Consider the following 13,892-nt stretch of genomic DNA (forward strand, 5'->3'; position numbering starts at 1 on the left):
CAATAGCAATTAAGAAATAAGAAAACCAAAGACCCTTCCAAGCGAGTCAGTACAGGTAATTGGAATAGACCTCCAGGTGGTATCCCATAAATAAAGTGGAACACCAAGCAAGCTATCCCTGCAAGAGTATGTGAGCCCTCACAAAAAACTCAACAAACAGGTTAGAAATAACAGGTAAATAATGCATGGATGCGGCGTAAAACATGTTACAATCAAACACGAAAACAGATCTGAAACCAAACAGAAAAACAAGCTACTGTCACGTTCGCTACTGCTTCGCTTAGCGAGGTGCTAGCGAAGCTTTGCCACATGTTCGCCTAGCGAAGGTTCTAGCGAACGCCTGTGGGTTCTGGATTTCCCATTGATAACAGTACGATTTTAGGGACTCCAAACCCTACGGCATCCATCTCATAAATTAAGTGATCAAAACATTCAAAGCATTATTTTACACATTCATGCATATCTAAACCCGTGGGCAAAAACCTAACGATACCTCATACATCCAGATGATTCAAATTAAGAGCATAAAATTATAGGCATAAGGGCAAACCTGATTGGAGAGATCAATTAAACTCGAAAGGCACGGCTCGGTTTGCAAAGCAATGTTAGGGTTTGCGTGAGGCGGAGGCGAAAGTGTGTGAGTCCGAGTGAACTTTTCAGAGTTGTTTGGAGGTTGTTGCAAATTAGTTTGCCTCTCTCCTTCTTTCCTTCTTTCTACTCTTTTTCCAGGGTTTGTAATAGTCTCCAGCCTCTTTCTCTCTAATAATCTCCTGCCCCCCTAATAATCTCCAGTCTCTCTAATAATCTCCCGTCCGTTTTTTCTCAAATGAAGCTCTGGTGTTTATAACCTGATGGTGACTTGGCGGGCTCAGAGTCAAGCCCAAAATTTTCTGTTATTTTCTAAAATACGCGCGCTTCGCCTAGCGAAGGATCTGCTCGCTTAGCGAGCATGACAACTCAGACCTTGTAATTGCTCAAGCTACAAAAAAGATGTTAGTGGCATATTTTTGTGCTTTTTGGTTAGTAAACAAAAATAAGAGAAACAATGATATATAATTCAAGCATGCTTGGTGATCTCAAACAAATCACAAGGAGTCCCACCCAAAGACAAAGGGAACCAAGATGCTAAAGATCCTTGAGGCAATGCAAATGCAATGTTATGATGCCATGAGGGATCTTAGGGTCAAAATTGGGGTCTTACAGATGCCCCTATTTAAGGTCATTCTAGCCGGAGAAGTGAAGGTTAAAATCTTCGTCTCGACGGGGTAGAATGGGCTTAAATAATAACAAAGAGACGAATTTTGGTCCCTAAGAGACCTCATGATGCAAATGTAGGTATGAAAAATGGTAGCACTCTGTGGAGATATGTGTCCACAAAAGCAAAGAAATCAGAAGCCACTGATAATCCATATGAGCAATTCACTCCATGGGACCAAGACCCTGGGGACTCTCCTGGGGATAGAAAAGGGATAAAAATGCGCGAGCAGGTCACGACTCAAAGCGTGGGGAACAGAATTCCAAAGGGAAAAGATCCAATGGAAAGACTCGAGCTGACTCGAAGATGCATGTATTGGGGAATATGCCAATACAGCAAAAAAACTATCCACAGCGGATACTTCGGATAAAATCCGGATGAAAACAATCCTCTAAGGGAGTTCGCTGGGGATGTCCACAAGGACACTCCTGGGGAAGCAGCGGGACGAGGTATTACCATTTATTGGGTAATAAGCTCAAGGAGACATGTGATCTGAACGCCAGGTATGAGGGTGAGAAATACAACATGCTCAGGAAGAGATGAATATCCAAGATCGGTATAAGGGTGAGAGATATCAAAACTTCAAAACGTCTGAGGAAAACCTAAAAGGTATACTTCAACTCAGGGATTCTGACTCCACAGGGGACAAAAGGTCATAATAGGGAGCAGAGAGGAAGGAACACCAGGGATACCGGTTACTGGGCATATAATAGGTGACCAACCAAGGCGTGAATTGGGGAATATTCCCAAAACACTCATCATCCAAAATAGGGCTAAAAGCAAACTCGATTATAGGATGGATATTCGACTCCACAAAGGGGATACGAATCTTACTCAACTGGGGAAGAACAAAAGGATTCAGACCCGAGAGTGCATGAGATATACTATCTATTACCGTCAGAACATAGATAATATACTCGCATGGACGATTATCCACAACCGGTTACTGGGTTAATAAAGGATAAATCGACCGAAAAGAAAAGGCATCGGGATACCGAAACTAGGTATATAATGATGACCAATTCAGGGGAGAAACAATCGTTACCAACAACAACAAGGTAGACGAGAGATGACCCGCTGGGGATAAATTGCGTAATCAGGGCAATTATCCATGCAGATTAGGGGATATCATCACCGAATATTGGATGAAGATAACTGTCACCAATTAAAGATGAGCAAAAATAGTTACTCTGCAAAAAGGGAAGAAATAGGGTTTACAACTATCGGTATGAGGGTAGAGAAACACAGACTCCGTCGGGGATAGTAATTACTAATTATTGAGCAATTATTCATTTACCACGGGGAAACAGGAAAAGAGTCTCAAGAGACCGATCTAGGATCAAACTAGATAGGCACACCAAATCAAGACTTGTCCCGGTGAGGTTATAACTCAATGGGGAAAACCATCCCAGTATATGTGTTGGGAAGGAACAAAAACAATCAACATCCACGAGGATATAACCCGATGGGGAATATGGAAGAAAGGATAGACGCTTTCTGCTTATGGAGCTGACTCTATATGGAGAGATCAGACACACACATCTGCTCGGGGAAGTATATCACCAAATAGCAGGAGACAGCAAACAACGATATATGGCAAAGAATGCAACATGAATATCTGAATGTTATAATTATGCATGTATGCGCATGGTTTATGTATGATGTATGCTGACAAGCAGACATATCTAACACAACCAGGTCCAGGAATCAACCACCCGGTACTACATCTCAAGAGAGAAAGCCAAGTTTACCGGGGAGTATCCAATTTGCTGGGGATCAGAGATACCAGGAAGCAAAGAACTCTGCAGGGGATGAATCATCAATCATTCCAGCTGGGGATGAGAGTTATCACAAACAAGGTCCACCACACCAACAACTCTACTGGGGAATCTATCCGAGGAGATAAAGGATTTATCAGGATCAACCACCAAATACCGCTCTTGCCCAAAGAGATCCAAGCTGCTGAGGAAGAAAGATTGCTACTCTGCTGAAGGGAAGAGAGGTGACTCTCAAAAAGCAATCCACTTGGTAGGATAAACCACAAGGGGTTCCGGAGGGAGGAGATACAGTCATGCCAGGAATATGGACAAAAATCTTACCCTGTTGGGGATCGTACCACCCTTGGGAGAGCACTGAGGATCTCCTAAGTATCCTTTCGTCATTGTGAATGTTCACTTTGTTTAAAAACAAATTATAAAAAATTTGATCGTTTAAAACAATGATATTTTCTTAATCAAAACATGCCAAACATTTGTTGAATAGAAACGGATAAGAGTGCCAATAATTGGATAAAAGGCTCAAATTTATTTGATAGAATGGTAGTCAGCGAATGGCAAGACTCCATAGATCTTTAAAAATTTGAAATTGGTGATATATATTGGAAAAGGGCTACATTGAACATAATGACCATTTCTCCACCAATTCTAAATCCGATGTATTTGAAGCTTTGGCTGATAATGAGCAAGGATCTCTGACGGACGACAGTCGTAGAACAAATTCTTGTCGGATGCAGTTACTTGCCAAATCCCTAATTTTTGCCTAGATTTCCCCAGGATGAGGTACTCAATCTAGCGGGATACATATATCATTATTATATATTTTTTGTGTCTCTAACTTTTTCCTGGATCGCCCTTTCGGGTTTTCAATCCACAGAGACGCTCATTTTTGCCTAAGCCGCCCTTTCGGGTTTTCAACTTAGCGAGCTATTCAGTTTTTATTTTTTAGGCGAAGTATTTCTTGACTGCATCTGAATTCACAGGACGAGTGACATCCTCCCCATCCATAGTTGTAAGTATCAAAGCACCGCCTGAAAAGGCTCTCTTAACAACATACGAACCCTCATAGTTTGGAGTCCACTTGCCCCTGGAATCGGGCGCGAAAGACAAGACTTTCTTAAGCACAAGGTCACCTTCTCGGAACACACGAGGCTTGACCTTCTTACCAAAAGCTTTCTTCATTCTCTGCTGATATAACTGACCATGGCACATGGCAGTCAATCTCTTCTCTTCAATCAAATTCAACTAGTCATAACGACTCTGAACCCATTCAGCATCAGTCAACTTGGCTTCCACCAAGACTCTCATTGATGGGATCTCCACCTCTACAGGGAGTACAGCCTCCGATCTTGACTTAGCAATCATATCGTCGACATATACCTCAATCTCCTTGTGCATCATGTCATGGAACAAGGTAGTCATAGCTCGTTGATACGTGGCTCCGGCGTTCTTCAAACCGAAGGGCATCACTCGATAACAGAATGTTCCCCAAGGTGTGATGAATGTTGTCTTCTCCATATCCTCGGGTGCCATTTTAATCTGATTATATCGGGAAAATCCATCCATAAACGAGAAGACTTTGAATTTAGCTGTATTGTCTACCAACATATCAATATGTGGTAGAGGGAAATCATCTTTCGGACTAGCTTTATTCAAGTCTCTATAGTCCACACACATCCGGACTTTTCCATCTTTCTTAGGCACGGGCACAATATTGGCCACCCATTGAGGATATATAGAAGTCACCAGGAACCCCGCATCAATTTGCTTATGAACTTCCTCTTTGATCTTCACTGCCATATCAGGATGAGTTCTTCTGAGCTTCTACTTTACAGGCATGCACTCAGGCTTTAGAGGTAGGAAATGTTGCACAATATCAGTATCTAGACCAGGCATGTCTTCATACGACCAAGCAAAGACGTCGACATATTCTCGTAGCAACTTAACCAACCCCTTCTTAACAGATTCTTCCAGAAGTGCCCCAATCTTTACCTCTCGCACACAATCTTCAGACCCCAAGTTGACTGTTTCCAGATTCTCAAGATGCGGCTGAATGATCTTCTCTTCATGCTCAAGTAGCCGGGTGATCTCATCAGGAATCTCTTCAATATCATCTTCCTCTGCCTCAAATACAAGGAAATCAAAATTGGGAGATGGTGTTGGGTCATTATGTTCAATGGGTTTAGAAATCAACCTGCATAATGATTTTTGGATATGAAAAGCTTTAGAATTCAAACAAGGCAAATCATTATGCATATGAAAAAGATCGATTTTATTCTATTTTTTAGGGTTTTATGTGATCACCAATTTCATGCGAAAAGCGAAAAGGGAAAATAAATGGGAAAACAAACATTTAACATGAATTTATTGAATGAAAATATCATTGTATTTATGCGCCATCAATGTCATCACTCCTCCTTTTGGCATGGGAGAAGGGTTTTTAAACAAATTGATCATTACGTTGACTTATGGACAACTGTTGGAATATCCACAGCGACCCAATTGTTGCAGACCCCACCAGGGATGATGAAGTTTCCAGAATCCTTTGTATCTTCTTCTAAAACGGCAGCAGCCTCCTCATCTAGACCAGTGTGGATGAAACTACCACTCTTGAATAACCCTTGCTTGTTTAAAGTACCAGAAGAAAAACCTATGCCAGCCCGGGACTCGTTGTCTTCTAACTCAATCATTTTTCCTAAACCAGTGGTTGCACCACGCTCAATGGCCAACTTTGCATCTTTGTAGGAAGCAAATGAAGGAGTTCTCTTCTCAATAGGCTTAGCTATAGATAAAGCTTGGAAAGGAGTTCCAATTTCAACCTCAGCATCTATATAAGAGAAGGAAGACAAATGGCTAACCAGGAGAGCCCTCTCTCCCCCTACCACCACCAGCTTCTTGTTTTTCACGAATTTCAATTTTTGGTGTAGGGTGGACGTCACGGCGCCTGCCTCGTGAATCAATGGTCTTGAAATATTGGCTCTAGTGTAGTACCGGTGAGTCATCTTGTCTTCAAAATAAATGAAGGACACAGAGTTAGACCACAGGGCAAGGGACCGGAAACAAAACCTGCTTATGCATATGATGCATGCAATGCTTGTGCATATGATTTGTTTTTTTTATTTCAAAGGAACTTTAGAGTTTTATTTGCAAATTCTGGAAATATTAAGCATTTTATCACATATGGAAATATCTCATCAAATAATATCAGGGAAAAGAAGTGCAGCATCATCAATCATATACAAGAGAAAAGGAAAATAATCGTCTTATGGATCCCTAGAAACAATCATCTAAAGCTCGGGACACAGGAAGATAAGATGCGCGAAGCCTCTTCACCTCCCTCTCGTAGGCTGCCTCCATATCGGCCTTCTCTTTGGAGAGTCATTCATACTTCCTCTTCCAGAACTTAGAAGATTGAGGAAGTAGAGAAGTCCATACATCATCAGGGTCATCAATAACCTGATGCTCAAGAAACTCAATCAACGCATCCTTCTCCTTAATCTGCTGAAGCAACTCTTCACGTTCACGGATCCAGGCACGTGAACGGTCTTCGTCTCTCAACTCCTCTACTCCTTGATTAGGGAGGGTTGAAGGCCCAACCATAATCATAGGTGTAGGTCTCGGATACTCGTAAGGCATGAGATACTCAGACGCCCTCTTCCTAACCCAAACAGTGTAAGGCTCCAAAGCGATGCAATTCTTAGGACCCAACTCTTTCCTTCCTTTCCTATGAATCTTACGCCAAGCGCGGACCATCCTAGCTTTCAAGCCTTGGGGATCTTTACCATCCTGAAAGAATACACCCTCTAACAGAATGTTATTGGGTTTATCCTTTAGGGGGAACCCAAGCTGCCGACGTGCCAAAACAGGATTGTAGTTAATCCCACCACATGTACCAAGAAGAGGTACATTGGAGAATTCGCCACAAGAGTCAATAATCTGCACCCCATCATACACACGGTTGTACCAAGAGATATCATCATTAGTGAGAGACATAAGTCTCGTGGACCACCGTAGACATTCCTTGTTCTCCTTAAAAGCGACCGTCTAAGGTAAGTGAGAAATAAACCACTTATGCAACAGAGGCAAACAACACACAATGACGCCACCATCCTTTGTATTCCTCATATGCAAAGAGAAATAGGTATCGCCCAACAGAGTCGGAACGGGATTAAGAGTAGAGAAAATCCTAATAGCGTTCACATCCACAAACTTGTCGATGTTGGGGAACACTACCAATCCATAGATGAGAAGTACAAATATGGCTTCAAAGGCATCCTCACTCATGGCCTTCCCATATATAGTAGCTTGAGCAATGAGGAACTCAGAAGGGAGACCTTGAATTCCACCTTTGGTAGTCATATGAGCACCAACCAGAGATTCATCTATGTGTAACATGTCAGCTATCTCTTGAGAAGTAGGAATACTCTCCAAGCCACTGAACGGCAACTGGTCTAGAATAGGTATACCCACAAGGTAAGCATACTCCTCAAGGGTAGGCAGAAGCTGGAAATCCGGAAACGTGAAGCAATGGTACAAGGGATCATAAAACTGCACCAATACACTCATCAATCCTCCATCCACCTGAGTAGTCAGAAGAGGAAGAAGCTTCCCAAAACGAGCCTTAAAACCCAAAGGATCTAATACATAGGATGTTAGATTCCTTAACTCTTTCAAATCCGGTTGCCTGAAGTTGTACTTCTTTGTATTCCTTCTTTGTCTTTCCATGTCTGAAAATTTTGCAAATAAACCCCTTAAGTTCCTTGAAAATTTTCTTATTTATTGATGATATGGATGCAAATGGGTGCATGAATGCATGAGTGCAACAATCACACTCAAGGATCAAGCAAAGCACGCCAAATAAAGGTCATGGGATGGATCATGTTATCCTTAATATCAATCATCCATTTTGGTGGATTATGGTTTACACCTTATCAACACCCAAGTTCCATTGATATTAAGGATTCATGAACGGATCAACCATGAATCAAGGGTTTGTTGTAAGTCACGAGCATGGAGTTAGGTCAAGAACCACCCAAAAGGGAGTGTACTAGGGTTTAAACCTGCCAAACATGTTCTACAAGAGGTTCCCATAGTCATCATCCCATCTTTCGGATATTATTGGAGAAACGACTACTCGTATTCTGAAAATATTCTCAAGAGAGACTCTTATGAGTGTAGTATCGCGTAACAATCATATCAAATCTTACACTTGAACGACTTTCGCACTACATCCTAAGAATAGGCCAAGATGGGCTTGGTAAACTAAGGTCCTTGGCTTCTAAGGTCTATATTGGAAAGAGTAATGTCTAACCAAAACTTACTTGTGTGACATTATTGATCCCAACATAACCTCCACCAAGTGAATGGACTTGCAAGTCAACTTGCTAAGGAATAACTCCACACAAGTCAACAAGACTACGCCATTCTCCTATCCTAAGTGCACTCGAGTTCGGGTATAGAACTCATCTCACAAAGATCACCAAGCATACAAGGAATTAATATCAAGCAATTCAATCATTACATACAATACAGTAATCCCAAATTGCACAAAAATATGCCACACAAAAAATATACAATACAATACAACAAATATGAAAAGTAGGCAAAACCCACTAGGATGTTTCGATCCCCAGCAGAGTCACTATTTTTCTGTAGCGGGGTATTCGTTACCATTAGAGATATTGACTAAATCCAAGGTAAATCATACAAGTCGAGTCGCCACCGCACTTCTATTTATCCAAAGGAATGGTTAGAAAGCGAACAAAAACCTAAAAGTTTTATCGAATCAAAAACTAGTAAAAATGTCAGAGATCTGGGTAAGGGGGTTGGTTATGCAATGGGAAGGTATTAGGCACCCAAAGCATCCTAGGTACTCCTAGGGAGCCCTTTTCATATTTGTTGCAAAGGTTGTTGTTTTTGTGAAAATTTATTTGTGCAAACATGATTGAAGGGATGAGAAAAGCATGTATGTTTATCTAATGTACTACTTACTAAAAGAAGGGTCAAAAGAAAATGACTCGCACAACCGTCGCATCCACTGCATACGTATCTCATCTAAATCTGAGAATCAGAGTCTTCGTAGCTCGGCTACCTATGGGTTAAAGAGGAGTGTGCTCGCTAAGACATCGCGTCTTATGCCTACGTATCTCATCTAGGATGAAAATCAGAGCAAAACGTAGTTCGACCACCTATGGGGTAAGGGTTGTGTTTTGGGGTGAACGACGTTACTACGCAATCTACCGGATGCTCGACCTTTGGAGACTTACTCGTCTGTAGTAGAAGGAGATAACGTGTTCTTAGTAGAAGAAAAATCAATGAGTTTGGGGTAATGAGGATAAGACCTCATAGCTCTTAACCCTGGACGGGGTGAGCTCATGATAAAAAGGCAGTCCTAGGTGAAGGAACCTGCATAAAGTAAACACACAAAACATTGCCTCCTATCGAGGTCTTCCAGCTAAGAAATCGGTAACAATGCGGAAAAAATAAAGGTACCACGCGGATAAAAATCCGAAGCAACAGCAATTAAGAAATAAGAAAACCAAAGACCCTTTCAAGCGAGTCAGTACAGGTAATCGGAATAGACCTCCAGGTGGTATCCCACAAATAAAGTGGAACACCAAGCAAGCTATCCCTGCAAGAGTATGTGAGCCCTCACAAAAACTCAACAAACAGGTTAGAAATAACAGGTAAATAATGCATGGATGCGACGTAAAACATGTTACAATCAAACACGAAAATAGATCTGAAACCAAACAGAAAAACAAGCTACTGTCACGTTCGCTACTGCTTCGCTTAGCGAGGTGCTAGCGAAGCTTTGCCATATGTTCGCCTAGCGAAGGGGCTAGCGAACGCCTGCGGGTTCTGGATTTCCCGTTGATAACAGTACGATTTTAGGGACTCCAAACCCTACGGCATCCATCTCAGAAATTAAGTGATCAAAACATTCAAAGCATTATTTTACACATTCATACATATCTAAACCCGTGGGCAAAAACCTAACGATACCTCATACATCCAGATGATTCAAATTAAGAGCATAAAATTATAGGCATAAGGGCAAACCTGATTGGAGAGATCAATTAAACTCGAAAGGCACGGTTTGGTTTGCAAAGCAATGTTAGGGTTTGCGTGAGGCGGAGGCGAAAGTGTGTGAGTCCGAGTGAACTTTTCAGAGTTGTTTGGAGGTTGTTGCAAATTAGTTTGCCTCTCTCCTTCTTTCCTTCTTTCTACTCTTTTTCCAGGGTTTGTAATAGTCTCCAGCCTCTTTCTCTCTAATAATCTCCTGCCCCCCTAATAATCTCCAGTCTCTCTAATAATCTCGCGTCCGTTTTTTCTCAAATGAAGCTTTGGTATTTATAACCTAATGGTGACTTGGTGGGCTCAGAGTCAAGCCCAAAATCTTCTGTTATTTTCTGAAATACGCGCGCTTCGCCTAGAGAAGGATCTGCTCGCTTAGTGAGCATGACAGTGCAGTTCGCTTAGCGAACCAGTCTGCTCGCCTAGCAATCATGACAGCTCAGACCTTGTAATTGCTCAAGCTACAAAAAAGATGTTAGTGACATATTTTTGTGCTTTTTGGTTAGTAAACAAAAATAAGAGAAACAATGATATATAATTCAAGCATGCTTGGTGATCTCAAACCAATCACAAGGAGTCCCACCCAAAGGCAAAGGGAACCAAGATGCTAAAGATCCTTGAGGCAATGCAAATGCAATGTTATGATGCCATGAGGGATCTTAGGGTCAAAATTGGGGTCTTACAGTAACAGTGGAAGCTTTTTTGTGGGGTTTTAAAGGAAGGTAAGGGTTTTGAGAGAGAGATGGTGGAGAAGATGAGATTGGTGAGAGATAATGAGTGGAGAGTGAAATTCTGGTGTAGTCAGTATTCAGATGTTCTACTTCAAGTCATGACATCTGATCTAACATTGTACTTATTACAGCAAGACAGTTATTACACTCTGTACTATTGTGCACCTTTTCACAGTGTCACAACCTCTCCTTCTATGTCATCCTATAGAGGAGGAACAATTTGTTATGGGCACCATAACATTCACCACTGTTGTTTTCCTGCACAGTTGCCATCATGATGTCTCAATCCTGTTTTGAACATCATCTGTTACATTGTTCCAGTTTGTTGGTCATGTACTTGTATTTCCTAGATTAAAGGTTGTAACAAGTTAAACTAATCTCCACTTATTAAGGAGCTAACAAATAGATTATTTGTTAGGTTCATTAATTGTAGCTTAGTTGTTAGTTTCCTAGATTTTAGAACAGCTGGTGGATTCCTGAAGAATAGCCTGAGAAAAATCCTGAAACAGAAAACTAACCATCCAACAATTTAGCATATGCAGTCGTGAGTGAATGTCACAACATTCCGTTTGACATCCAAGTCCAGAACCCTATGCTAAGTCTGTTTGGTTCCTGAAAACAGACTGTGCTAAATTTGCTATACTGTAAAAGACCAACCAGTCTCTACTTCAGTATCAGCTTACTGGAAGAACTGTCAAGACATCCAGTTTGACAGTTTCACAACGATCTTTTGGCCAGGTCTGTTGTGCTCTTGAACTCCAGACTTCACTACATACTGAACTGAATTCATCAGCTTATTAAACAGTATGTGCTGTTGTTGATGAATGTCAAAACATTCTGATTGACATTCCAACAGAAGGCTATGTATCAGGTCTGCTATTATCTCGATGAATAGACTGGAATACATGCTTAGTTATGGCAGACATGATTATATCATACAGAAGGAAAACAAACACAGGAAATTGTTAACCCAGTTCAGTCCAACATGACCTACATCTGGGGGCTACCAAGCCAGGAAGAAGATCCACTATTAGTAGTATCAATTCAGAGTTAAACTCCCCCGTTTACAACTCATCACTTAATCCCTACCCAATGCAATCTATACCTAGGAACTCCTAGATAGAAACCTCCAGTTTCCATTCCTATCACTACAAATACAATGTAATGTGCAAACACCTTGAACTTGCTTCACAGCTTCATTCAAGAACATAATTACTCTTGCCTACAGGCTTTGAGTAACAAACACTCTCAGGTTTACCACTGAGAGACACATGGTAACCTTCCCACAGATTGGGAGGTTTACCTTACACACACCCTTAAAAATTCATTCTAAGAGGCTTACAAAAACTAGATTACAATCAGCTATTTATAACCTAATCACCCAACTGGATTTGGGCCTTCAGAAAGCTGCAGCAGACTTGTTCTTTGCTGTTACAACTTCAGCAGAAAAATTCTGCTAAAAACAAGGTCTTCAAGTTCCTAATCTCTCTCCATATATATCTCCATATTTTGAGCCTATATATATTCTGAATTAGTCTTCAAGTCCTCCACAAGGGAGTTAGGATATTCACCAGATATCCTTGCTGATCCCTTGACATATACTGAATTAATTAATTCAGTCTTCTACACATGTGCGATGTCACAGACCTGACGTCGTGACATCGTACATGACATGTTGGTCCAGATGTTGAATTTCTTCAACCCAACATATTAAAACAACAGAGGTGGATACATTATTTGTTTTCTAAAATTAATGCCAATCCTGAGGTATCAACAATCTCCCCCTTTGGCAAATTTTAGCTAAAACAAATAGGCCTCTGTTATTATCTCCCCCCCCACCATGAACACCAATGTTGGTGTACACGAGGAAGATGAGAAACAAGGCTCAGTTGTTCCAGAACCCTTCCCTTCAACAGGAGAGCTTCCTGAAGAGTATGTAATGCTGAGTACATAGACAATGTAACTCAGATCACAGGGCACAACTGTTCTCTTAACTCAGATCACAAGACACAAGTGGTATTTCAGTTGGTGAATTTTGTGTACCCCAACTTTCTGTTTGTTACCACAGTGATCTGTTTGCTTCTCGACCCCAGGACGTTTCTGACGTTCTTTTCTCTCCCCCTTTTTAGCTAAACATTTGTAAAGGCACCCTTCACAAAACCAGATCCAGGCGCAGCTTGCCCAGACCTTAACATACCCCATGATTCTGGGATTGGAGTGTATCTGTTGTGGGGAGAAGGGGGGGCTCTTGCAGCCTTTAAATATTCCAGCCTGTGCTTAGGAATATCCGGTAGAAATAAATGCTTGGTCAAGATGCATTTATTTTTGCTGAGAAACAGTCAGAGAATCACCAACAAAATCTCAGACTATCTTTGAATGCCTTTTATAGCTCTTGACTGTTTCTTTTTCAAAACAGCCGTTCCAGTGCATGGAGACCATTCCATATATGCAGTCAGACACGTTGCACTCGATGTCTTAACATTCCTGCATTCAGCCAGTCTTCAACATTTCCCAAGACCTCTGTCATTCCTCCAGTAGAGGCTTGACACCTAGCACTGCTACAGCCCACTTTTCACACTTCAGTTGCTGGTTACTCCCCCTGTACCACACAGCTGTAGCCATTAGTCTTATTCTGGTTTATCAGACTTAGCCACACCACCCTCATAATTCCTAATGACTTGAAAAATCAGAAGGAATCAACAGCAATGTCCAGGGCAATGTCATGACATCCGGTCAGACATTCTTCTGCTCACTCAGCCTTGACATACATCACAGCATCCTGATAACTACCTAGTCATCTGAGAGCACATAGACCACAAGCTTGGTGATTGCTTGCAGCACAAAGGCACAACTCCCCCTGTCATGGACAACCTACTCTCTTGGAGGTCACACATGATCATATCCAACACCCCAAGGTTGGACCTTCACATACTTCCTGATTCAAAGAGATTCCAGACCACTTGATGAAAGGAAAACATAAGACGCATCTTCATGTTTTCAAGAGCGCACCCTCTGTCCAACCCTCTTGGCTGAACACATCCACACTCTGTGTCA

Source organism: Lathyrus oleraceus, chromosome 6, assembly GCF_024323335.1.
Source record: "Lathyrus oleraceus cultivar Zhongwan6 chromosome 6, CAAS_Psat_ZW6_1.0, whole genome shotgun sequence".
Lineage (NCBI taxonomy): Eukaryota > Viridiplantae > Streptophyta > Magnoliopsida > Fabales > Fabaceae > Lathyrus > Lathyrus oleraceus.